Raw genomic sequence first — 25,120 nt, 5'->3', positions numbered from 1 at the left:
CTGAACTAGAGAAAAATGATTTTAACTAATTAATGGTTTTAAGGAAGGAAAATACAATGGAAACACGATTGAATTCCGCTTTGGCTGAACTCAGTAGCAAAATTCCTATTGACTTCAGTTGGATCTGGAGCTTTGCCGTGACAGAGAAACACCAGAGGAATGGGCAGAGCTTGAGGGAAGAAAGAGTGTCTTGCTTTTCCTATTTTTCTCTGTTTGATAGAGAACAGAAGAGAACAAATGAGAGAAACTCAAAGGGTTTGGAAAATGCTTTTCATAGGAAGGAAAACTTATATTTTAAAATATTGTTCATATTACACGTATATTGGCAGAATTTCTTATTCCTCCATCACTAATGGTAACACAAGCTTATGTCTAGGATCTCTATAAATAAGAGAGTGAGTCTTTTTCAGGAACTCCCTCCTTTACTCCCTGCTGCTTTTCTTTTTGAAATTCGCGCATATCCTTCCATACTGTATTACTATTCTACCCCTTCAATCTGTGGTAACAAGCCCTTCTGGCTTCTCCTGGGCTACTTTAGAGTTCTCAAATGATAGTTCGCACTTTGTACATAGTTCTTTTCATCTTCAAAATCCTTCCCAGACATTAATTCATCCTCATCACACTCCTGTCAACTGGGAAAGTTAGTATAATGATGTATTTTACAGACAGGAAATCAGAGACAGAAAGGTTAAGTGAGTTGTTCAGGCTGAAAGACAGTGAGTATCAGCGCTGGGATTAGAACTCACTGGTATCTGACTCACTCACCTGCATTCAGGTCACTGGACTATGCCCCTTCCTCATCTAATTTTTAAAAGTTATTGTGAACAATTGCTCCCCACATAAATTTTTCTTTCACTTTTAAATTCTCAATTGATTTTAAACTAGCATGAATAGGTTTATGAGTAATTTGGAAAGATTTTAAAAGCTTTTCATTAAAGACAACCTTATTCATGCAAAGGGTTTTCAGGGAGTTCTCCCAGCTGTATTGAGACCATTTAAAGATTCTCCTATAATATAAAGGATCACGTAATTCTTATACCATGCATCTTGCAATAGCACAGGTAGTGCATCACATTAAGTTTAACACTCCCTCCAGAAATCTCATGGGGAAGTAAGGCAACAGGTACAAAAGACATACACTGAACTACATTTTAAGTAATCTACATGCATTTTAAGTTAAGATCAGTAAATTCACATCTAATAAACAAAAAACTAGGTTGGGTGTATGACTAGTTCATAGATTTACTATAGTCTACTATTCTGTACAATTTGGGTGAACATTATACAGGAGAGACCTTCGCTGACCTCCGTAGATTGCAATGCATTGGGTAGCGGCATTCTTGTTTCATTTTGTATTTTCAGTCTCACACTTAGTATTTGAATACACTTTTAGATTTTGTCAAGGGGTGCCCAAAGATTGTGATAGGCACTTTTTATGCCACATAGATAAATCTAAACAAATAATTGTCAAACCACTTGCAGATCCTCAGTAAATCAGTGTTGGACACACACAAATGCCTACTGATTAATCACGTCCATTGTTCCAAGACATTCTTTGTATTCCTAGCCAAGAAGTGCTTATGTTAGTAGTACCAATGTAGATTTTGTCTTACACAACAGAGGGAGAGACCACCAAAATGCCAGTAGGGTTTTAGAAGATTTATTTTCTTTCTATGTATGCTTCAGATTTCACATATTTTAAATTCTATTGCTTGGAAAGAGTGCTCTGTAAAGCTTTTCCCCTTCTCCTCTCAGAAAACAGTCTTTCTGGGCGAGAGAGCCTCTCTACAATCTCAAACAGCTCTTCAACCTCAGCACTCTCATTCCCCCATACTTTAAATATAGCCTTGAATTTCTGCCAGCTGCATACCCAGCCCTCATAAAGCAGTCTGCAGGAGAATTATCTTTCTGCCTTCACTTGGAAGCAGTGAGGAAGTAATTGTGGGGCAGCTGAGGAAATTTCATATTTTGAGTTCTAACATTTAATTCAGTCTCCTCTTTGCTTACTTGGCCCGATAGCTAATCCACCAAGAACTGCTCATGTAAGATATTTTGTAACTCTGTGGTTAGAAAGCATCAAAATTGTATCTCAAGAGGCTCAAGTTGAAGGTAGTTTATTCTATAAACTTCTCTAGGTCTCCAAATCAAACAACAACAAAAAACTCTGGACTTACATACGGTAGTTTTGCTGGATCAGTAAGAAGAGTTTGGAGTGAGGAAGCTGTTTTCCTTTCAGGATGTGGGGGAATTGACTCATGGGGGGTGAGGGCAAAACAATTCCATGATAGAGGCAATGATGGAAAAAAATCATCTTAATGGAGGGAGACAAAATTTCCAAATGCATTATTGTCTACGTATAGTTCATCTAGCACCATTATTACCAACATATCTGTTCAATTTAGAATTATCTGTGAATAATTTTGATTCTAATTAATTTGTTTGTTCGAATTGGTTCAACAAACATTTAATGTGAACATATTTCTGCCTGTGGCTTACTAGTGAATTATTTGCCATGGTCCAAATTATCTCCATTTACATGAACAGAAATCAGTGAGTGGAGAGTTTTGTCCCTGTATCTTCTACTGTTCAGCTATTAATTATTTGATATTTGTGGCTTGTGAATGACATCCACTGTAGGACACATTCTATGATTTCTGTGCTGATTCACAAGATGAGGCAGAAAATCAATGAGAATTCAAGATAGCCACCCTACCACTTTTGATGAGAATTTTCCTGTGAACACATTTGCATAAATATTCAGAAACCTTTTGCTTTCCACAAACGTTTTGGTGGGAGAAGAAAAAATTTTACAAAATATTTATAGAATGTGGCAAATGCTCTTGACATGAATTTGCTTTTTGAATTATTCATCCACTTCTACTTATCTATTTTGCATGTGGAGGTTGAGGAAAGGGAAAATCTTAGAATCATAGAAATGGAGGGCTGGAAGCAGTGGTGAACTGGAGCTGTTTCCTACCAGTTCCCAAGAACCGGTTGCTAAAATTAGACCTCCCTGGAAAACCGGTTGTTAAAGGGCCAGGAGGTGGGCAAAGAACTCCAGTCCACGGCCAGGCCATCCTGTTGCTCCCAGGATTCCGAGCTGGGGAGGCTGAGGCTTCCCGGGTCCCTCCCCCGCTTCCCTCCAGCTGCAGCGTGGCCAGCTACCGGCACCAGCTGGGCAGCTCAGCTGAGCTCGGGAGTCGTTCTGCTGCCGCTTTTTGAGTGGCCCGGCAAGGTGTGTTGTGGGGTGGGGGGTGCTGCAAGCTCCAGGGCTGGCCAGAGGGGAGGGGAGGGGAAGGGTCAAGTGGGGCAATTGGTCCAGGCCCTGCAGAGGTCCCTGACCCCACAAGTATGTCTCCCCCCCGCCCCAGCCTCTCCCTCATAAATCAGAACTTTTTATAGGGAACCGGTTGTTAAGATTTTGGCAGCTCATCGCTGGCTGGAAGGGACATTGAGAAGTCATCAAGTCCAGCGTGCTGCACTGAAGCAGTAAACCTAGACTATCCCTGACAGTTTTGTCCAACCTGTTCTTAAAAACCTCCAATGAAGGGGATCCCACAGTCAAAGGCTCTGCCAAAACTTAACTACCCTTTTATAGTTAGAACGTTTTTCCTAATATCTAACCTAAATCTCCCTTGCTGCAGACTAAGTCCATTACTTCTTGTCCCAATTTCAGTGCACATGGAGAACAATTGATCACCATCCTCTCTGTAACAGCCTTTAACATATTTGAAGACTGTTCTCAGGTCCCCCCGTTGTCGCCTTTTCTCAAGACTAAACAAGGCCAGTTTTTTTAACTTTTCCACATAGATCAAACTTCTTAAACCTTTTATCGTATTTTTTGCACTCATCTGGACTCTGCAGTTTTTCTCCATTTTTCCTAAAGTGTGACACCCAGAATTGGACACAGTATTTCAACTTAGGCTTCATCAGTGCTGAGTAGAGTGGAACAACTATCTATGTACTGAGTACAAAACTTCTATTTATACATCCCAGAGGATATTAGCCTTTTTCACAATTGCATCACATTGTTAACTCTTATTTATAATTTGATCCACTATGACACCTTGATCTTTTCAGCAATACCACCACCTACCTGTTATTCCCCATTTTGTAGTTGATTTTTCCTTCCTAAGTGTAGTACTTGGCACTTTTCTTTACTGAATTTAATCTTGTTGATTTCAGACCAATTCTTGAATTTGTCAAAGCCATTTGAATGATTGTATTCTTTAGAAAAAGATACACTGATTGTTCACCTCAGGATTGACAATGTTTCTCTCCAATTTCGGATGTCAGTTGCCACTGTTGTCAAGGTTTGTGCAAAGAAGGTCTGCAGGGTCCTTTGCTTTAAGTAAGGAGGGCACATTTTAAACAAATGTGTAAAGTATGCAAATATATTGAAGAGATGAGTCACTTCTGGAACTCCCAAGTGTGTTTAGGTTCTATCAGGAACCTCCTGGGAAGAAGACCCTTTGGTCCCGTGTACATTTGTATTAGCTCTGGTGTTTGCTACAGATGAATAGTACTCTGTAGTCTAAGGCCTCAGTTACCATTCTCAGCTTGTTAACACAGCTGAATTTGGACACACATATTGTTAGCAGCTCCTTGAATTATACACCCATCTCCAGTTTGTATGTGCAAGCACACACACCTCTGCTAGGCCTTTGATGAGATACCATTATTGTTAAATCTGACTGGAGAGTTGACAGATGAAACCAGATGAAACTATTATATCTCCAGCTGATTGATATTTCATTTTCAGATAGGAAACAATATGCAGTACCAACTCTAAGATCTCTTTGTATTCAGGGGAAGAATCCCACTCTTGTGGAATGGGATGTGACACCACATATGATCTTGTAACAGCCCTTTGCTATGGCAGCTCATGCACTCCTGGACAAGAATGCTACTGTCCCTTTACCATGTGTGGACAATCAGTCCCTCCAAGCAGCTGAAAACTATGTTCTTATAGAGTGGAGGCATTGGTTGGATAGAATCTAACATTCAGTAAATTCAGTGAATTTGCCTCCTTGTCCACTTGATTGTGGATCTTCACTTGGGATCTGGCTTGTTCAGAGTTCCTGCAACTATGCACTGGTTTGGCTTAGTTTCCTCTCCATGCTATGATTGTGGGGCAGTGTTGTCGGCAATAACTCATGTGGTGGAAGAGTGCTTAACTGGACATCTGGAAGGTGGTTTACATTGAGCTCTGCACTTGCATATGAAAGGAACAGGAGGATCAGTCCTTTGGATAGTGCAGTATGCTTCACTTTCTATGGGCAGCCAGCTCAACAAGATATTATGATGTGGGAGAGGAGGCATGGTCTCACCATAGTTCCTTCATGCCCTCTTTGAGACAAAGTGAACTGCTGGGGGATCAGCTCCTGTGCTACCTTGAATGCAAGGAGTGAGTTTGTCCCTGGATCTTCTCAGAAGTATGGAAAGGGTCAAAGAAAGATCTTTACACTTTCACTCCTCAACAAGGGACTTGGACAAACTGCCCTCCTATTACTGTTATGAAAATTTGAAGGTAACTAAAAAGCAATTGAATGCTCTTCAGACTACCCAGGTAGCAACAGATACAGTTTACTAGAAAGGTCAAGTACTAATCTATATTAATAGCCTCATAGAAATTAATGGAAAAGACTTATTAGGTCATCCAGTCCATCTTTCTGCCAGTTCCCTACAGTGTAACTTCCGGTGCTTTGTTCAGACTGCTTAAAGGACTCATGAGATTTATGGTTTTGGCCTTTTGACAGTACACACTATATTGAGCTTTCTGATTGTTTCAGAACTATGAGTCAGAAGTATATGGATTCCACATTCTCTAAGTGCCTGAAATTGGAACAGAAACATAGTAAAATTACTTAGGATTATGTAACATTTTAATTAAAACGGCTAAAATATACAAGGACATGGCTGAGCTCTAGCAGATGAACTTTTGCAGCTGACATTTTTTTGAACCACAGACTAGTGTTTGTCTTTTCTAGTAAACGGTACATAATTTTTAAGCTTATGTAATCTTTCGTACCTCTGTTGGTCTCTCTCATCTCTGTATGTCTCTCCTCACTTCTTTGCCCTTCATTTCTTTCCATTTGGGCTTTATATTAGGGCATATTATTTCTATCGCTCCTTTTAGACTGTACTGTTTTTTAAATTTTCCTATCAATTCCCTTCTGGCCAAGATACACACACTTTCTTTCTCCCCACCCATACTGTAGTTTTCTTCCATGTCTTTCTGTCTCTGACCATTTACCCTCTGGACTCTTTTCCCCTTCCACGTTTTTCTCCATGCCATCGCTTTCTCTTTCTCAGGCTTCCTAGCTCATTCCTCCAGCCTTTGGGAACTGGCTCCCAGGAAGTGTTGAAACCTTCAAGGTTAGCCAACTCATTCATCTGGTCCCATACCCTTCCATTTTCCCACTGCAAGTTTCCTATAGTCTTTTCTCCTCTCCTCATTCCAGATCTCTTTCCCTATTCCAGGACCCCATTTCCCTGCACTCCCCCTTTTATTCTTTCTGGACTCTTCTCCCCACCCCATATTGCTCTCTGATATTTTGAAACTGGCTGATTTATCCAATGTTCATGTTTTTGAGGAGATTCACAATCGGTGAATCTAAATGCTTATCGTATGAGTGGATACTGCACTGAATTGGAGGATTCTCACATATTGAGCTGGAAATTTTGTGATCCTTTTTTAGTTTTAAGCATATAGTCCATTAATTAGTAAAGACATTAAAATACAGTAGTTAGATTTTTTTTCACTTCACATTTTTAGTGAATGGTGCAAGTTTTTCTTCTAGACTAAAACACTATCTTCTCGTTCTAACAAAGGAAGAACTATCTCACTGCAAATGAGATGACTGTATTCCAAATCACCATAAAGAGATTTCTGGCAGAAAAAACAAGGTGTTAACTTCTGCTAGGAAAGGGCTACTTCACTTGGCTATTGATACAGAAGCTTTTTTCCTTTCACAGCAATGTGAATAATTTGCTAAATTAGTCACCAAAAAACAACAACAAAAAAACCCTTTCCTGTCCTAGAGAGAGAGCACATCCACATGAAAAGAAGGGCACAAAAGAACGAAAAAGGAAACAATACCATAAAATATGAAAGGAGAGATTCTGTGGCAGGATATAAATATGTTGAAATATGCCGTAGCCACCTCGCTTACAAGTGACAACTGGAATGGACACATTTTTTTGATGTTCTTGCCCACAGGACTTAGTGTCTGCTCCTGCTCCCACCAAGGTGACAGAGTTTTGTCCTTAAACGCAGCAATGTAACCAAATACAATGCCCCACTGCCATCATTTCCATTATAATTACATATTCTGATGTTACAATGTGACAAGCGGTGTCATGGTATAACTCCCCACTCTGAACCTTAGCATCCAAAAGATGGGGTACCAGCATGAATTCCTCTAAGCTCAATTACCAGTTTAGTACTTGTAGCGCTGCCACCAACCAGGAATTCCAGTGCCTGGTACACTCTGGTCCCCCCAAAATCTTGCCAGGGACCCCCAAGACCCAGTCCCTCTGGATCTTAACGCAAGGAAAGTAAACCCTTTCCCTCACCGTTGCCTCTCCCAGGCTTCCCCTCCCTGGGTTACCCTGGAAGATTACTGTGATTCAAACTCCTTGAAGCTTAAAACAGAGAGGAAAATTCACCTTCCCCCCTCCTTCTCTCTCCCCCTCCCAGACTCTCCCTGAGAGAGAAAGTAATCCTAACACAGAGAGAAATTAACCTTTCTCTCCCCCTTCCCTCCTTTCTCCCCACAAGTTCCCTGGTGGATCCAGACCCAGTCCCCTGGGGTCTCACCAGAATAAAAAAAACAATCAGGTTCTTAAAGGAGAAAAGCTTTTAATTAAAGAAAGAAAAAACAGTAAAAATTATTTTTGTAAATTTAAGATGGAATATATTACAAGGTCTTTCAGCTATAGACACTGGGAATACCCTCCCAGCTTAAGTATACAAGTACAAATTAAAATCCTTTCAGCAAAATACAAATTTGAACTCCTTCCAGCCAAATACACATTTGCAAATAAAGAAAACAAACATAAGCCTAACTCGCCTTGTCTACCTAGTACTTACTATTCTGAGCACATAAGAGCCTGTATCAGAGAGATTGGAGAGAAACCTGGTTTCACGTCTGGTCGCTGTCAGAACCCAGAGAGAACAACAACCAAACACTAACAGCACACACAAAAACTTCCCTCCCTCAAGATTTGAAAGTATCCTGTCCCCTGATTGGTCCTCTGGTCAGGTGACAGCCAGGCTCACTGAACTTGTTAACCCTTTACAGGCAAAAGAGACATGAAGTACTCCTGTTCTATTAATCCTTAACTATTTGTTTATGACAAGCAGAAATGAAATAATTAAAATACAAGTTCAAAGGCTTTAGTCCTGTAATTTGCAATGTGTGTATGGGGACTGCTACATTCACAAGGCAACTCAATGACATCACTACAGCAATTTGTCTGCATGGTGTAAATTTCGGGGCCTAAATTATAAAGAGGGCCAAATTTACACCTGGTGAAACTCTCCTGAAATCAAGCAACTTTGTTTATCATAAACCTCTAAAAGACAATAAGCAAAGGCAAGATGTGGTTATTTAGCTGTGGAAACCAGATATCTCTCTGCAGGTAAAATGCTCCAGTAGTTTGGCTTTTTTCTGAATGCTAGTTAGAGAGTCTGAGGTCTCTTTATTTAGCTCAGTTGACATGAAGCCCTAAAACCTTTTAAGGAACAACAAGCAGTGCTAATAAAATCTAAAGTTCTGGAAGTTGGCAAGATTTTAAGGTCCTCAAATACTTATCCCAAAACAGTGTATAAACATAGTGCTTTCCCCTCCTTTCCCTAATTCCACAGGAAAAATTCACCACTTATAGAATGGGAACAAACGGATTGTGTTACCAACAAAATATTATCATGCAAACTGGGTGAAAACGGTTGTGTAGGTAGAAGGAATTAAAGCAACACTGAGATCCTCTCCTTCGTAAATGAAAAGATTATACTGGTTAATCCCACTACAAAGCTTCACTGGCTAATCCCACTATAAAGCATCTGTGCCTTCAGCGGAAAAAAAATTCAAAACTGGTTGTAATTAAAGCCATAAGTCATCTTAGTTTTGATGCTTATAGCAAAGAGATAATCATGCTGCTGGATTACTACTTTTGAAAAACATTAAGAAAAAACTTTATGGTTTAGCATGAATACTCTTAATTCCTGAGGAATAGGCAGCATGTAGGGTTTTATTACCTCATAGATTAATGAAATTTAATGTGATGAATGCCATAGTGTAGTGACAGTGTAGCCTCTGTGTTCATGAAATGGCAATTTTTTCAGTAACAACCCTAGCTTGGGCCTTTTGCTTTGTGTTTGCTGCAGATCTAAGCCAAAATGGTTTTCAATGGGGGGAGAGGGAGAGATTGTTTTTATTAAAAAGAAGTCAGAGATGAAATTAAAGGCGCAGTTCAGAGGTAGCTATTATATTTTTGGCAAAGGCATTTGCTTCAAATTTTAGCTCTTATTTAGAAACTGCTACAATTTAATTCTTATCTGTAGAGACAGAAAGAGCCATATTGGAAATACCCCAAAGCAATGCTTCAGCCCTATCGAAAGGAATGTGGAACATGGAAACATAGACCTGGTCTACACTATGATTTTAGCTCAAATTTAGCAGCGTTATCTTGATTTAACCCTGCACCTGTCCACACAACTAAGCCCTTTTTTTCAACTTAAATGGCTCTTAAAATTGATTTCTTTACTCCACCTCCCATGAGGGGATTAGCACTGAAATCGGCCTTGCTGGGTCGAATTTGGAGTAGCATGGATTAAATTAGATGGTATTGGCCTCCGGGAGCTATCCCAGAGTGCTCCATTGTGACATCTCTGGACAGCGCTCTCAACTCAGATGCACTGGCCAGGTAGACAGGAAAAGTCCTGCGAATTTTTGAATTTCCTTTCCTGTTTGGCCAGTGTGGCAAGCTGATCAGCACAGGTGACCATGCAGAGCTCATCAGCAGAGGTGACCATGGAGTCCCAGAATCGCAAAAGAGCTCCAGCACGGACCGAACAGGAGATATGGGATCTGATCACTGTATGGGGAGATGAATCCATGCTAGCTGAACTCCATTCCAGTAAACAAAATGCCAAAACATTTGAAAAAATCTCCAAGGGCGTGAAGGACAGAGGCTGTAACAAGGACTCGCAGCAGTGCCGCATGAAAATTAAGGAGCTCAGGGAAGCCTACCAAAAACCAGAGAGGCAAACAGCCACTATGGGTCACAGCCCCAAATGCGCCGCTTCTATGATGAGCTGCATGCCATTGTAGGGGATGCAGCCACCACTATCCCAATCCTGTGCTTTGACTCCATCAATGGAGTAGAATGCAACACAGAAGCAGGTTTTGGGGGTGAGGAAGATGATGAGGAGGAGGTTGAAAATAGCTCACAGCAAGGAAGTGGAGAAACCAGTTTCCCCAGCATCCAGGATCTGTTTCTCACCCTGGACCTGGAGCCACCACCCCCCAAACCCACCCAAGGAGGGCTCCCAGACCCTGAAGGTGGAGAAGGGACCTCTGGTGGGTATACCTTTCTAAGTATTATACATGGTTTAAAAGCAAGCGTGTTTAATGATTTGCCGTGGCATTCGTGGCCAGTACAGCTACTGGAAAAGTCTGTTAACATGTCTGGGGATGGAGCAGAAATCCTCCAGAGACATCACCATAAAGCTTTCCTGGATGTACTCCCAAACCCTTTGCAAAAGGTTTCTGGTGAGGGCAGCCTTATTCCGTCCTCCATGGTAGGACACTTTACCATGCCAGGCCAGTAGCACGTAGTCATTGCAGAACAAAGCATTGCAGCATATCGTCCTGGTGTTTTCTGGCATTCAAACAGCATCTGTTCTTTATGTGTTATCCTCAGGAGAGTGATATCATTCGTGGTTACCTAGCTGAAATAGGGTGATTTTATTAAGCGGACATTCAGAGGCGCCCATTCCTGCTGGGCTGTTTGCTTGTGGCTGAACAGAAATGTTCCCCGCTGTTAGCCATGCAGTGAGGGGAGAAGGTGAACCCATCATCCCAGAGAATTGAGTGTGTGTGTGTGTGGTGCGAGGCGTTAGTTGAGTTTGTGCTGCACGTTAACTCGGAAACTGCAGCCCCTCCTTTTAAATTGCTAACCCATTTTAAATGGCCAACCCAATGGCTGCTTGGTATGGGAAATATGGGAATGGTTTCAAACAGCAGCGCCCTCATGTTATGAAGGTTAAAGGAGCTGAAAGATTGTGGCTTACCATGGCTGCCTCAAGCCAAATTCTGTTGCCTGGCCCTGCGTGAGTGATCTCTCACATCAAACCGGCATACCCTCAATAAAAGGCAAAATGCGACCTTGTAAAGAAAGCACATCTGCTATGTAATGTTAACAGCAAGGTTTACCGTGAAAGAGTATACCCATTGGTCTATAAAATGTGTCTCTTTAACTACCACTCTCCCTTTTTTTTCCTCCACCAGCTGCATATGTTTCTCCTTCGCAGAGGCTAGCGAAGATTAGAAGGTGAAAAAAATACACTCAGGATGAAATGTTCTCTGAGCTCGTGCTATCCTCCCACACTGACAGAGCACAACAGAATGCGTGGAGGCAGACAATGTCAGAGTGCAGGAAAATGCAATATGAATGCGAGGAGAGGTGGCGGGCTGAAGAGAGTAAGTGGCAGGTTGAAGATGATTGGTGGCGTCAGCTTGCTGACAGAAGGCAGGAGTCAATGCTCAGGCTGCTGAAGGATCAAACTCATGCTCCAGCATATGGTTGAGCTGCAGGAAAGGCCACAGGAGCACAGACTGCTGCTACAGCCCCTGTGTAACCAACCACCCTCCTCCCCAAGTTCCATAGCCGCCTCACCCAGATGCCAAGAATGCGGTGGGGGGGCCTCCGGCCACCCAACCACTCCACCCCAGAGGATTGCCCAAGCAACAGAAGGCTGGCATTTAATAAGTTTTGAAGTGCAGTGTGGCCTTGTCCTTCCCTCCTCCCCCACCCCTCCCAGGCTACCTTGGCAGTTAACCCCCTATTTGTGTGATGAATTAATAATGAATGTGTGAATGTGAAGGAACATTGACTTTATTGCCCCTGCAAGTGGTTATCGAAGGGGGAAGGGAGGGTGGTTAGCTTACAGGGAAGTAGAGTGAACCAAGGGAGAGGGGTGTTTCATCAAAGAGAAACAAACAGAACTTTTACACCGTAGGCTAGCCAGTCATGAAACTGGTTTTCAAAGCTTCTATGATGCGCAGTGTGCCCTCCTGTACTCTTCTAACTGCCCTTGGTGGCTGGCTGCATGTGATCAGCAGCCAGGCAATTTGCCTCAACCTCCCACCCTGCCATAAATGTCTCCCTGTTACTCTCACAGATATTTTGGAGCACACAGCAAGCAGTAATAACAATGGGAATATTGGTTTCGCTGAGGTCTATCTGAGTCAGTAAACTGCACCAGTGCACTTTTAAACGTCCAAGTGCACATTCTACCACCATTCTGCACTTGCTCAGCCTATAGTTGAACAGCTCCTGACTACTGTCCAGGCTGCCTGTGTATGGCTTCATGAGCTATGGCATTAAGGGGTAGGCTGGGTCCCCAAGGATAACTATAGGCATTTCAACATCCCCAATAGTAATTTTCTGGTCTGGGAAGAAAGTCTCCTCCTGCAGCTGTTCAAACAGACCAGAGTTCCTGAAGATGCAAGTGTCATGTACCTTTCCCGCCCAGTCCACATTGATGTTGGTGAAACATCCCTTGTGATCCATCACATTGAAAAGTACCCCTTTTGGTTTATGTACTCACTGGCTTGGTGCTCCAGTCCCAAGATAGGGATTTGGGTTCCATCTATTGCTCCACCACAGTTAGGGAATCCCATTGCAGCAAAGCCATCCACTATGGCCCGCACATTTTCCAGAGTCACTGCCTTGATCTAAGAAGCTCTTTAATTGTGTTGGCTACTTGGATCACAGCAGCCCCCACAGTAGATTTGCCCACTCCAAATTGATTCCCGACTGACTGGTAGCTGTCTGGCGTTGCAAGCTTCCAGAGGGCTATTGCCACTCGCTCCTCAACTGTGAGGGCTGATCTCATCTTGGTATCCTGGTGCTTCAAGGCAGGGTAAAGCATGTCACAAAGTTCCATGAAAGTGCCCTTACACATGCAAAAGTTTCGCAGCCACTGGTAATCGTCCCACATCTGCAGTACTACGTGATCCCACCAGTCTGTGCTTGTTTCCCGGGCCCAGAAGTGGCGTTCCATACCGTGAACCTGCTCAATTAACACCATGATGTGCACATTGCCGGGACCCCTACTTTGTGAGAAGTCTATGTCCATGTCCTCATCACTCTCGTCACTGCTCTGCCATCGCCTGCTCGCCTGGTTTTGCTTTTGCAGGTTCTGGTTCCGCATATCTTGCTGGATAATGCGCGTGGTGTTTACAGTGCTCATAATTGCTGTGGTGATCTGAGCGGGCTCCGTATTCCGAGTGCTATGGCATCTGTGCTGAAAAAAGGCGTGAAATGATTGTCTGCCATTGCTCTGACAGAGGGAGGGATGACCGACAACATGGCTGACAGGGTTGGCTTACAGGAAATTAAAATCAACAAAGGGGGTGGCTTTGAATCAAGGAGTAACACAAACAACTGTCACACAAAATGGCCCCCTCAAGGATTGAACTCAAAACCCTGGGTTTAGCAGGCCATTGATTTCATGCAGGGAGGTGGGAGCAAATGAATACAAAACAAATCTGGTCTATTTCTTGTTTTGATCCACTCCATCTATCCTATACATCTTAGGCTGGCAACAGATGGTGCAGTACAACTGCTAGCCATCGTCATCTCCTGGGTGCTCAGCAGAACATGGTGCATTACAATTGCTAGCCATCGTCATTTCCTGGGTGCTCAGCAGAAGATGGTGCATTACGATTGCTAGCCATCATCATCTCCTGGGTGCTCACCAGAAGATGGTGCAGTACAATTGCTGGCAGGACTGAGTCTCCATGAGACGAAACTTGAAAGGGGAATGACCTGACTCACTCACTCCAATGTCTGCCCAGGCACCCCTGACCGACCTCACTAACATTGGCTAAAAGAGCACCCAGGTATGATGATGATGGCTACCAATCATAATGCACCGTCTGCTGTCAAACGGCAATGAGCTGCTGCTGTGTAGCAATGCAGTACCACATCTGCCAGCACCCAGGAGACGTAAAGTGATGGTGAGCTGAACGGGCTCCATGCTTGCCGTGGTATGGTGTCTGTACAGGTAACCCCAGAAAAAAGGCACAAAATGATTGTCTGTCGTTGCTTTCACAGAGGGAGGGGGGGCCTGACGACATGTACCCAGAACCGCCCACAACACTATTTTTGCCCCATCAAGCATTCATTTGGGATCTTAACCCAGAATTCCAATGGGCGGCGGAGACTGCGGGAACCATGGGATAGTTACCCACAGTGCAATGCTCTGGAAGTCGATGCTAACCTCTGCTGACTTAATGCACTTAGAGCATTTTGTGTGGGGACACACACAATAGACTGTACCAAAACGATTTCTAAAAAAATGACTTCTATAAATTTGACCTAATTTCATAGTGTAGACATACCTATAAACATTACCACAGTGGATCAGATGGAGGTCACTGTGATCCTGTATTCCGTCTCTGACAGTGGCCAGTACCAGCTACTTCAGAGGAAAGTTGGAAAAACCCCAGGGTTGGCAGGTGTGGGATAATCTGACTCCAACTTTAGGTCTCATCCTGGTCTCTAATAATTAGAGATAGTCTTAAATACTGAAGCATAATGTTTAATAGCCCTTCGCAAATTTTTGTTATAATTAATTATAACTATGAATACATTTTATATCCTATAAATATCCAGTCTTTTTAAAATCTTGTTAATCTTGGCTTCAATGACTTCCTGTGGTAATGAGTTCCTCAGTCTAATTATACATTAGGTAAGGTATTTCTTTCTGTTAGTTTTCAACTTCCCATATTTTAATTTAATGCCTCTTGGCTCTGGTATTCTGATGCAGAGAAAACTAGAAGTTCCTGATCTACCTTCCTTGGAAAATTCTTTATTTTATATGCATTAATCATGTGCCCTCTTATATTTTGTCATAACATCAGTAAAAATCAGCTAACAGATGCTCTTTTGGTTACATTTCTTTTGGTTATATATATAGCATTATTTATTGGTTTGATGGTAAAAAAGATGCTAAGTTAGATAAAATTTGAAGGGAACTATTGAGCACATGAGTAGGTGAGGGGAGGTATGGTAAAGAACCAGCTTTTGCTTTAAAGAACTTGTGGTAGCTTCATGGCTTCCTTAACTTTTCTGCATAGATGCATTTTATATTCTCTATCCATTTCAAGTGAGTCTGTTCAATTCAGGGAAAAGTCCGGTGTTCACAAGTACTATTTATATCTGTGTTTCTCCTGTCCCCACTCAGGGTTAGCTTATACTTTTAGGATCAGCTCTGGACTAGGATGGCAACTGGGTGGTGATTCAAAGGCACCTGAAGAGCTTTGTGTCATCAAGACATATCTCTGAGGCACAATTCCTCCCATTTTTGCCCTCTTTTTCCTGAGGAAAAGTAAATTAGTATACCCCTTGAAATTAAAGTAAATTAGTGCACCCCAGCCATTCTGAGAAGGAGGCCAGGAGCCATTTCAGGGCATTTCTATTCATCCCTGAATTTCCTTAGCAGTGGCTCAGGAATATTTGGTGGATGATGATACCAGGTACATAGCCCAGCAAGATGAATATAGATTAACTTCCCGTTTACAATCACAAGGATATCTTTCAGAGCGACAAAGGCTGTCTCAGTAAAGTGTCCTGAAAAGAAGCCTGACTGAGAGGGATCCAAGATTCTGGAAGCTGACGGGTGATGTTGGAGGCTGTTGTTTTACCTATTCAGTGGCTAAACACACATCTTCATTTTCCATTTCTGCCATCTAGCCCTTTTCACAAACACTTAATTCATATTTATTTTTAAAGGCGTTATTTGTAATTTTGTTGTATAATTTTAATTGCAACATATACATTTCAGTTTTTCTTACAGAAAGCATTTGTGAAGAAGAGCAAAATTCAGACTTCAGTGCAGAATAGAAAATGAAATTGAACCAAATCTCTCCACATTTATTATGTCACCGTCACTTATTTACATACATATATAACAGTTATGGGAGAAAGCATGGAGACTAGCGATCAATGGCAATTTCGTTGCAGATTAAGAGTAAATTGAGAGTAGTTTTCTAGATGATGGGTGCACTCAAAATCTATTCTAACTGGCAACAAGAGAATGAGAGGGAACTTGTAAACAAAGGAAATGGAAAGTTTGGTTAAAGATGTTGTTGGTTAAGGGAAAAAAGGCTTACTGCTACTCTGTTTGTTTTGGGTTCCCCGCCAATTTGGAATTATAACGTGTTTTTTTTTATGTCTGGAAATAAAATAGAAAAACACTGAAAATTTCCTTTACATAGCAACACTGGAATTTGAAAGTCTGCAGTAGTATTCTGATAAATATATGAGTGATAAATGTTGTTAGGAACCACTGGTGGTTGAAAGATATATTTCAAAGACTGTGAAGGTTGGCCCTGGTGTTGTCTCTCTTTCTCTTCACATATGAAGACTTAAATTCTGCAAGCTTCTCTGTGTGAGCATGAAGCAAGTCGATCTTCATGGTGTGACAGGGTCAGGCCACATGGAAGTGGTAGAAGGTAGATACGTTAGCCCCAGATTAAGCAGGTCCCTTTTCCCTGAATAAAATAACAGGGACTATTCCAGAACAATGGGAAACCTGATAGAACCAATTAAGGCTAGCAGGCTAATTAGGACACCTGGAGCCAACTAGGAAGCTACTAGAACCAATTAAGGCAAGTAGGCTAATCAGGGCACCGGGTTAAAAAGAAAGACCTCTTTTTAGTTAGGGGGAGCTGGGAGTGAGAGGAATTGCTGCTGAGGACTGAAGAATACAAATGCAATGAGGAAGAAGGTCCTGCAGTGAGGACAAAGAAGGTGCTGGAGAGAGGTCATGGAGACGTGGTCCAGGGAGTTGTAGTTGTCACACAGCTGTTACAGGAGACATTGTAGACAGCTGCGATCCACACGGCCATGGGCTGCAACCCGGGGTAAAGGGCAGGCCCGGGTTCCCACCCCCAGCCCCAGTGGCATAGCCAGGTGGAGGCAACAGGTGGAGCGGGAAAAAAAAGGTGCCACCTGCTGCGGCACTTTTACTCACCTGGTGGTGCTTTTACTAATGGGGTGGCACTCCAGGTCTTTGGTGGCACCTCGGTGATGGGACCTTCACTTGCTCTGTGGGTCTTTGGCAGCATTTCGGCGGCGGGTCCTTCAGTGCCACAGAAGACACCCGGAGCTAGTGAGGGGCCTACCACTGAAGTGCTGCCAAAGACCTGGAGCACCGTCGGGTGAGTAAAAATTAAAAAGGCTCCAAGAAATTGAAAAGGTGCCACTTGTGCTCGGTGGGGGAGCGGCCGCTGCCCAGCTCCTCACCCAGCTACGCTTCTGCCCAGCCCCCAACTCTCTATTTGACACAAGAAGAGTTGACTTGGACTGTGAGTAATATCAGAGGGGAAAGTCTCTGGCCTGTCCCCGACCCAAGAAGTGGAACAACAGAGACTGCAGGGATTGTTCTTTCCCCTTTCTTCCATGCTGGCCAGTGACGAGGTTAGCTGAATAAATGGCAGGTTTGAGCCAGTGGCAAAAGTGACCAAACTGAGGGCTGCCGTGAACCTCTGAAGCAAGTAAATCTGCCGGAAAGCGCAGGACCCACCAAGGCAGAGAAGGATCTTTGTCATAATGGGTATGTCTATCCCGTATCTGGGAGTGATTGGAGTATAGACAGTGCATCTGGGATTGGCGTTTGGGCTCTTAAGCCTCCGGGGTTGGCTGGATTTGAAAGCCCAAGATCCAGCCTGAGCTACAACCTCCATACTGCTATTTTTAGCATGATAGCTTGAACCCTGCTAATGTGAGTCTGTCTTCTCAGGCTAGGAGGCTTGCTCCCAGCTGCAGTGTAGGCATACCCCATAAGGTAACATGGGACTACTTGCACAGGGGGATTATAGGATCGGGGCCTAATGTTTTCTCTTATAATTATTATAGTTGAAAGAAAAAGTGGACAGCTGACAGTACTTGAAAGCTAGAAATACAAAGCACTGAGGAGGAAAAATAGGCAACCATCTTTAAAATTAATTGGATTATTGGAGCAGTCTGGAGAGACAAAAAAAAATAATGCATATTTTCCTAAAAAGGCTATGAGATGCTCCAGTGCAGAAGAATCTAGCAACTCTTCCGCTGGACCCACTGATTTCACACAGTCTGCAGATTTCCCATATCTTAGTTCCATACAGGATAGCAGGATTGGAAAGTTTTAGAACACTCCTTGCTTCCTATGAGATCAGAGATTCTCATGCAGGTGGAGATGTGGGTGTAGACTGAACTGTGATATTTATATTCTAACAGTCACCGACATTTCTGCCTGTTCTGTTTCCTTTTTATTGAGAACTCACTGAAAATTAGAGTTATAGAACTATGGTCTTTTAAGTCCCTACCAATATCCTGTTGGAGTTTATTTAAGTGAGAACAGGATTAGGCCCCAACTATTCTATGGATTCATAGATTCTAAGGCCAGAATGGACCATTGTGATCACGTAGTCTGATCTCCTGTACAACACAATTCTATTTTGGGCCATAAAACTTCCCCAAAATAATTCCTAGAGCAGCATATCTTTTGGAAAAGCATCCAATCTTAGTTTAAAAATGGCTGATGATCGAGAATCCACAACTTTTGGTATTTTTTTTTAATGGTTAATAACTCTAACCATTAAAAATGTATGCCTTATTTCCTGTCTGAATCTGTCTAGCTTCAGCTTCCAGCCATTGGATTGTGTTATACCTTTCTCTGTTAGATTGAAGAGCTCATTATTAAACATTTGTTCCCCATATAGGTACCTACAGACTGTAATCAAGTCACCACTTAACTTTCTCTTTGTTAAACTAATAGATTGAGCTCTTTGAGTCTATCATGATAAGACGTTTTAATCATTCACGTGACTTCTCTAAACCCTCTCCAATTTATCAACATCCTTCTTGAATTGTGGGCACCAGAACTGGACATATTATTCCAGCAATTGCCACGCCAGTGCCAAATACAGAGATAAATTAATCTCTATATCCCCAGTTGATATTCCCATTTATATATCTCAGGATCTTTTTTTTTTTTTTTAAACCACAACATCACACTGGGAGCTCTTGTTCAGCCGAGTATCCAGCACGATGCCTCAAATCTTTTTCAGAGTTACTGCTTCGAAGGATAGAGTCCTCCATCCTGTTAAGTAGGGCCTGCATTCTTTGTTCCCAGATATGTATATTTACAATTAAACTATTAAAACACATATTGTTTGCTTGCATCCAGTTTACCAAGCTGTCATAAACAGATTGCTAAGGGTTAATATTTTTTTCACCTGAAGCACCTGACCCGGTTTCCTGATTGGTCCTCTGATTTTTTCAATGTTGGGTGGAGGGAAGTTTGTGTCTAAGTTTTTGTTGTTTGTCTGCCTGCTTTTTCTGAGCTTTGGAGAAGTAGTTTTTGCTTTCTAATCTTCTGTTTCTAAGTGTAAGGACAAAGAGATCAGATAGTAAGTTATATGGTTTCTTTTCTTTGGTATTTGCATGAATATAAGTGCTGGAGTGCTTTGATTTGTATTCTTTTTGAATAAGGCTGTTTATTCATATTTCTTTTAAGCAATTAACTCTGTATTTGTTACCTTAATACAGAGAGACCATTTGTATGTATTTTTCTTTCTTTTTTATATAAAGCTTTCTTTTTAAAACCTGTTAAAGTTTTCTTTACTAGGAAATTTCAGGGAAATTGAGTCTGTACTTACCAGGGAATTGGTGGGAGGAAGAAATCAGGGGGAGATCTGTGTGTGTTGGATTTGCTAGCCTGATTTTGCATTCCCTCTGGGTGAAGAGGACAGTGCTTTTGTTTCCAGGACTGGGAACGGAGAGGGGGAGTCACTCTGTTTGGATTCACAGAGCTTGTGTCTGTGTATCTCTCCAGGAGCACCTGGAGGGGGGAAGGGAAAAAGGATTATTTCCCTTTGTTGTGAGACTCAAGGGATTTGGGTCTTGGGGTCCCCAGGGAAGGTTTTTCAGGGGGACTGGAGTGCCCCAAAACACTCTAAATTTTTGGGTGGTGGCAGCAAGTACCAGGTCCAAGCTGGTAACTAAGCTTGGAGGTTTTCATGCTAACCCCCATATTTTGGACGCTAAGGTCCAAATCTGGGACTAAAGGTATGATATGGTGTGCAGCGTAGTGGGATAGAGAGAATCCAGAAGCCAGTAGGAATATTATATTTTTCTTTTGTCTGCTAGGGGCTTTTAAGCAGAGAGAAACAGTTTGGTTTTAAAAGGGAACCAGAGAGAATTTTTTTTTCTTTTCTGCTCTCTCTGGCAAGTTTCTGGCTTGCATATTAAGCAAGGAGCCATTAAGCTGTGACAAAAGAGTCTTTTGTGACACAATAGCACTCCCATTAGGAGGCAAATACCAGCACTATATACATGCAAATAAAGTGGTTTTTCTAGTTTACGCTAGAGGAAGAAAGGAAAATAAGCACTGTTGCTAGGCAGACTTCAGGAGGCAACAGAGAGCCTGCAGTTCAGACAATAAACACCGGAGGGCACCCCAACACAAGAAAACACGATGTCACGAAAACCAGAGGCAGTACAGCTCGAGGCAATGGAAAAACAGATGGAACTGCTCAGAACACAGATGACCAGAGATGAGGCAACTCACAAACAAGAGATGGAAAGGCTACAAAAACAAGAAGAAGCCAAAAATGCAGCCCACCGCCGAGACATGGAAAAACAACAAAAAGAGATGGAACTCCAGAGGGAAGCCCACCGACAGGCCATGGAATTAGAAAAGGCTAAGCAAAACACAGCCAACCCTAACAACCCTGCGCCAATTGTCGTTCCACAGCACAGGAAATTTCCCACCTACAAGGCAGGTGATGACACCGAGGCCTTCTTGGAAAATTTTGAAAGAGCCTGTCTTGGGTACAGCATCCCTGAAAACCAGTACATGGTAAAATTGAGGCCACAGCTCAATGGACCTTTAGCAGAGGTGGCAGCTGAAATGCCTAAAGACAACATGAACGACTATAAACTTTTTCAAACCAAGGCCAGATACAGAATGGGGATAACCCCGGATCATGCCCGTCGGCGTTTCAGAACCCAAAAGTGGAAACCAGATGTGTCATTTCCCAAACACGCCTACTACGTTGGGAAAAATTATGAGGCCTGGATATCAGGACACAATGTTAAAACCTTGGAAGAACTGCACCTCCTCATACAAATGGAGCAGTCCTTGGATGGTGCTCCTGAGGACATAACACGGTACATACAAGATGGAAAACCCAAAAATCTCGCTGAGGTGGGGGAGATTGGAGCCAGATGGATGGAAGTGGCAGAAAGCAAGAAAGCTACTGTCAAGGGGAACGATTACCCCAGGGATCACACCGACCAAAAACCCTACAACCGAGGACAGCCAAAGACCCCACATACAACCCAAGTAAAGCCACAGACACCCTACTCTTCCACCTCACCAGTCTCCAGTAACTCACCTCGGCCCAGTGACCCATCAGATGGAAGATGCTTTAAGTGTAATGAACTGGGACATATCAAGGCCAATTGTCCAAAGAACACCATGCGAGTGCAATTCATTACACCACCATCACACCAAAGATCCCCAGGCCCAGATGCCTCTCAAATACCCTTGGAGTGAAGGGAAAATTTGAGAGTGGGCGGAAAGAAGGTTACTGCGTGGAGAGACACGGGGGCACAAGTGTCAGCTATCCACCAATCCTTCGTTGACCCCAATTTCATCAACCCAAAGGCCAAAGTTACAATTTACCCCTTCATGTCACAAGCTGTAGACTTGCCTACAGCTGCACTGCCTGTCCAGTACAAAGGCTGGTCAGGAATGTGGACTTTTGCAGTCTATGACAATTATCCTATCCCCATGCTACTGGGGGAAGACTTGGCCAACCAGGTGAAGCGGGCCAAGAGAGTGGGAATGGTTACACGTAGCCAAACCAGGCAAGCTTCCAGACCCATTCCTGTTCCTGAGCCGTCCACAGAGGCTCCGTCTGTGTTACCAGAGACCCAGACAGAGGTAGTGGACCCGGATTCCATGCCTACCACTGAAACAGCCACAGCACCTCCAGTCCCAGGCCCGGAACTGGAACAGCAACCAGCACCAGCAAGTGCAACCACATCTTCAAACTCAACGCCAGAGGGCGCCAGCAAGCCAGAACTGGCAGAAGCAAAAGACAGCCATACCCAAAAGGCTCAGCCAGAGCCTGAAATACCCTCAGGTGCACCAGCGGAGAGCGGTTCACCAGCAACGGAAACAACCCCCTCATCTACATCGCTTCCAGGGGGACCAAGCCCAAGTCCACAGTCTGAGGAAGAACTGGTGACCCCAGCCTCAAGGGAACAGTTCCAGACTGAGCAGGAAGCAGATGACAGCCTTCACAAAGCTTGGGCGGCGGCACGGAGCACCTCACCGCCTCTCAGCTCTTCTAATCACCCATGCGGGGGTGTATGAATTCAATGTCCTTCCTTTCGGCCTTCGAAATGCACCCGCCACCTTCCAGAGGCTGGTAGATGGTCTACTAGCTGGACTGGGAAAATTTGCAGTGGCCTACCTCGATGATGTGGCCATTTTTTCAGACTCCTGGCCCGAACACCTACTACACCTGGAAAAGGTCTTTGAGCGCATCAGGCAGGCCGGACTAACTGTTAAGGCCAAAAAGTGTCAAATAGGCCAAAACAGAGTGACTTACCTGGGGCACCAGGTGGGTCGAGGAACCATAAACCCCCTACAGGCCAAGGTGGATGCTATCCAAAAGTGGCCTGTCCCAAGGTCAAAGAAACAGGTCCAATCCTTCTTAGGCTTGGCCGGATACTACAGGCGATTTGTACCACACTACAGTCAAATCGCTGCCCCACTGACCGACCTGACCAAAAAGACCCAGCCAAATGCAGTTAAGTGGACTGATAAGTGTCAAAAGGCCTTTACCCAACTTAAGGCAACGCTCATGTCTGACCCTGTACTCAGGGCCCCGGACTTTGACAAGCCATTCCTAGTAACCACGGATGCATCTGAGCGTGGTATAGGAGCAGTGCTCATGCAGGAAGCAACAGATCACAACTTCCATCCTGTCGTGTTTCTCAGCAAGAAACTGTCTGAGAGGGAAAGTCACTGGTCAGTCAGTGAAAAGGAATGCTATGCCATTGTGTACGCCCTGGAAAAGCTACGCCCATATGTTTGGGGACGGCGGTTCCAACTACAAACTGACCATGCTGCACTAAAGTGGCTTCATACTGTCAAGGGGAACAACAAGAAACTTCTTCGTTGGAGTTTAGCTCTCCAAGATTTTGATTTTAAAATTCAACACATCACAGAAGCTTCTAACAAAGTTGCTGATGCACTCTCCCGTGAGAGTTTCCCAGATTTCAGTAGTTAAAAAGTGTTCTTAAAATGTATAAGTCTGTTAGTTATATACTTAGTAGTATATGTAAAGGTGCATGTGTTGTAGTAATCTGTTTATTTTAAAGTTCTAGAAGGAAATCGCCGCCAGTGAGCTTCCCCACTGTCTGCAATTTGGGGGGCATGTCATAAACAGATAGCTAAGGGTTAATGTCTCTTTCACCTGAAGCACCTGACCAGAGGACCAATCAGGAAACCGGATTTTTTCAACTTTGGGTGGAGGGAAGTTTGTGTCTAAGTCTTTGTTGTCTGTCTGCCTGCTTTCTCTGAGCTTTGGAGAAGTAGTTTCTGCTTTCTAATCTTCTGTTTCTAAGTGTAAGGACAAAGAGATCAGATAGTAAGTTATATGGTTTCTTTTCTTTGGTATTTGCATGAATATAAGTGCTGGAGTGCTTTGATTTGTATTCTTTTTGAATAAGGCTGTTTATTCATATTTCTTTTAAGCAATTAACTCTGTATTTGTCACCTTAATACAGAGAGACCATTTGTATGTATTTTTCTTTTTTTTTATATAAAGCTTTCTTTTTAAAACCTGTTAAAGTTTTCTTTACTGGGAAATTTCAGGGAAATTGAGTCTGTACTCACCAGGGAATTGGTGGGAGGAAGAAATCAGGGGGAGATCTGTGTGTGTTGGATTTGCTAGCCTGATTTTGCATTCCCTCTGGGTGAAGAGGAAAGTGCTTTTATTTCCAGGACTGGGAACGGAGAGGGGGAGTCACTCTGTTTGGATTCACAGAGCTTGTGTCTGTGTATCTCTCCAGGAGCACCTGGAGGGGGGAAGGGAAAAAGGATTATTTCCCTTTGTTGTGAGACTCAAGGGATTTGGGTCTTGGGGTCCCCAGGGAAGGTTTTTCAGGGGGACCGGAGTGCCCCAAAACACTCTAAATTTTTGGGTGGTGGCAGCAAGTACCAGGTCCAAGCTGGTAACTAAGTTTGGAGGTTTTCATGCTAACCCCCATATTTTGGACGCTAAGGTCCAAATCTGGGACTAAAGGTATGATACAAGCAATCTAGATTGCTCTGAATTAGTGACCTGTCCTCTTCATTATTTACCATTTCTCCAGTTTTTGTGTCATCTGCAAACTTCAAGTGATTATTATGTTTTCTTCCAGGCCATTGATAAAGATGTTAAATAGTATAGGGCCAAGAACTGATTCCCTGTTGATTTTAATTAATCACATTACCCTTTAGTTCTTTATTAATTTTCATTATCTTGCCTGGGATTGGTGTCAATTACAAGTCTGTCAATCTACCTGGGCCATACTGTTTACCCTTTTTAAAAATTGCTAGAACATTAGCTTTTTTCCAATCCTCTGGAACTTTCACAATGTTCCAAGAGTTACTGAAAATCAATATTAATGGTTCAGCAAGCTCCTTAGCCAGCTGTTTTAAAATTCTTCAGTGTAAGTTATCTTGACCTGATGTCTAACTTTAGTAGCTTTTGTTTAACATCTTCAAGAGATACTAGTGGAACGGGCAGCTTATTATCACCATTTGATGAGACTATAT

The 25,120-nt window shown here is 43.0% G+C and overlaps 1 protein-coding gene across 2 annotated transcripts in view; it reads right to left on the bottom strand.

Annotated features, from left to right (window-relative positions):
- The window catches only part of HSPA4L (heat shock protein family A (Hsp70) member 4 like), a 653,707-nt gene extending 629,433 nt beyond the window's left edge, over nt 1-24,274 (bottom strand). Inside the window, exon 1 of one of the 2 annotated variants that reach the window (XM_050946328.1) lies at nt 24,197-24,274. The gene's annotated coding sequence lies outside the window, so the exon portion shown is untranslated. Of the gene's footprint in view, nt 1-19,940; nt 19,968-24,196 lie in introns of those variants that run through there. The other variant, XM_050946329.1, reaches the window with a different exon arrangement.
- Nucleotides 24,275-25,120: the final 846 nt, after the last annotated feature.

The sequence above is a fragment of the Gopherus flavomarginatus genome, chromosome 3, assembly GCF_025201925.1.
Source record: "Gopherus flavomarginatus isolate rGopFla2 chromosome 3, rGopFla2.mat.asm, whole genome shotgun sequence".
Taxonomy (NCBI): domain Eukaryota; kingdom Metazoa; phylum Chordata; order Testudines; family Testudinidae; genus Gopherus; species Gopherus flavomarginatus.
The sequence above is the reverse complement of the archived record's forward strand: the minus strand, read 5'-3'. Positions and strand labels throughout refer to the sequence as shown.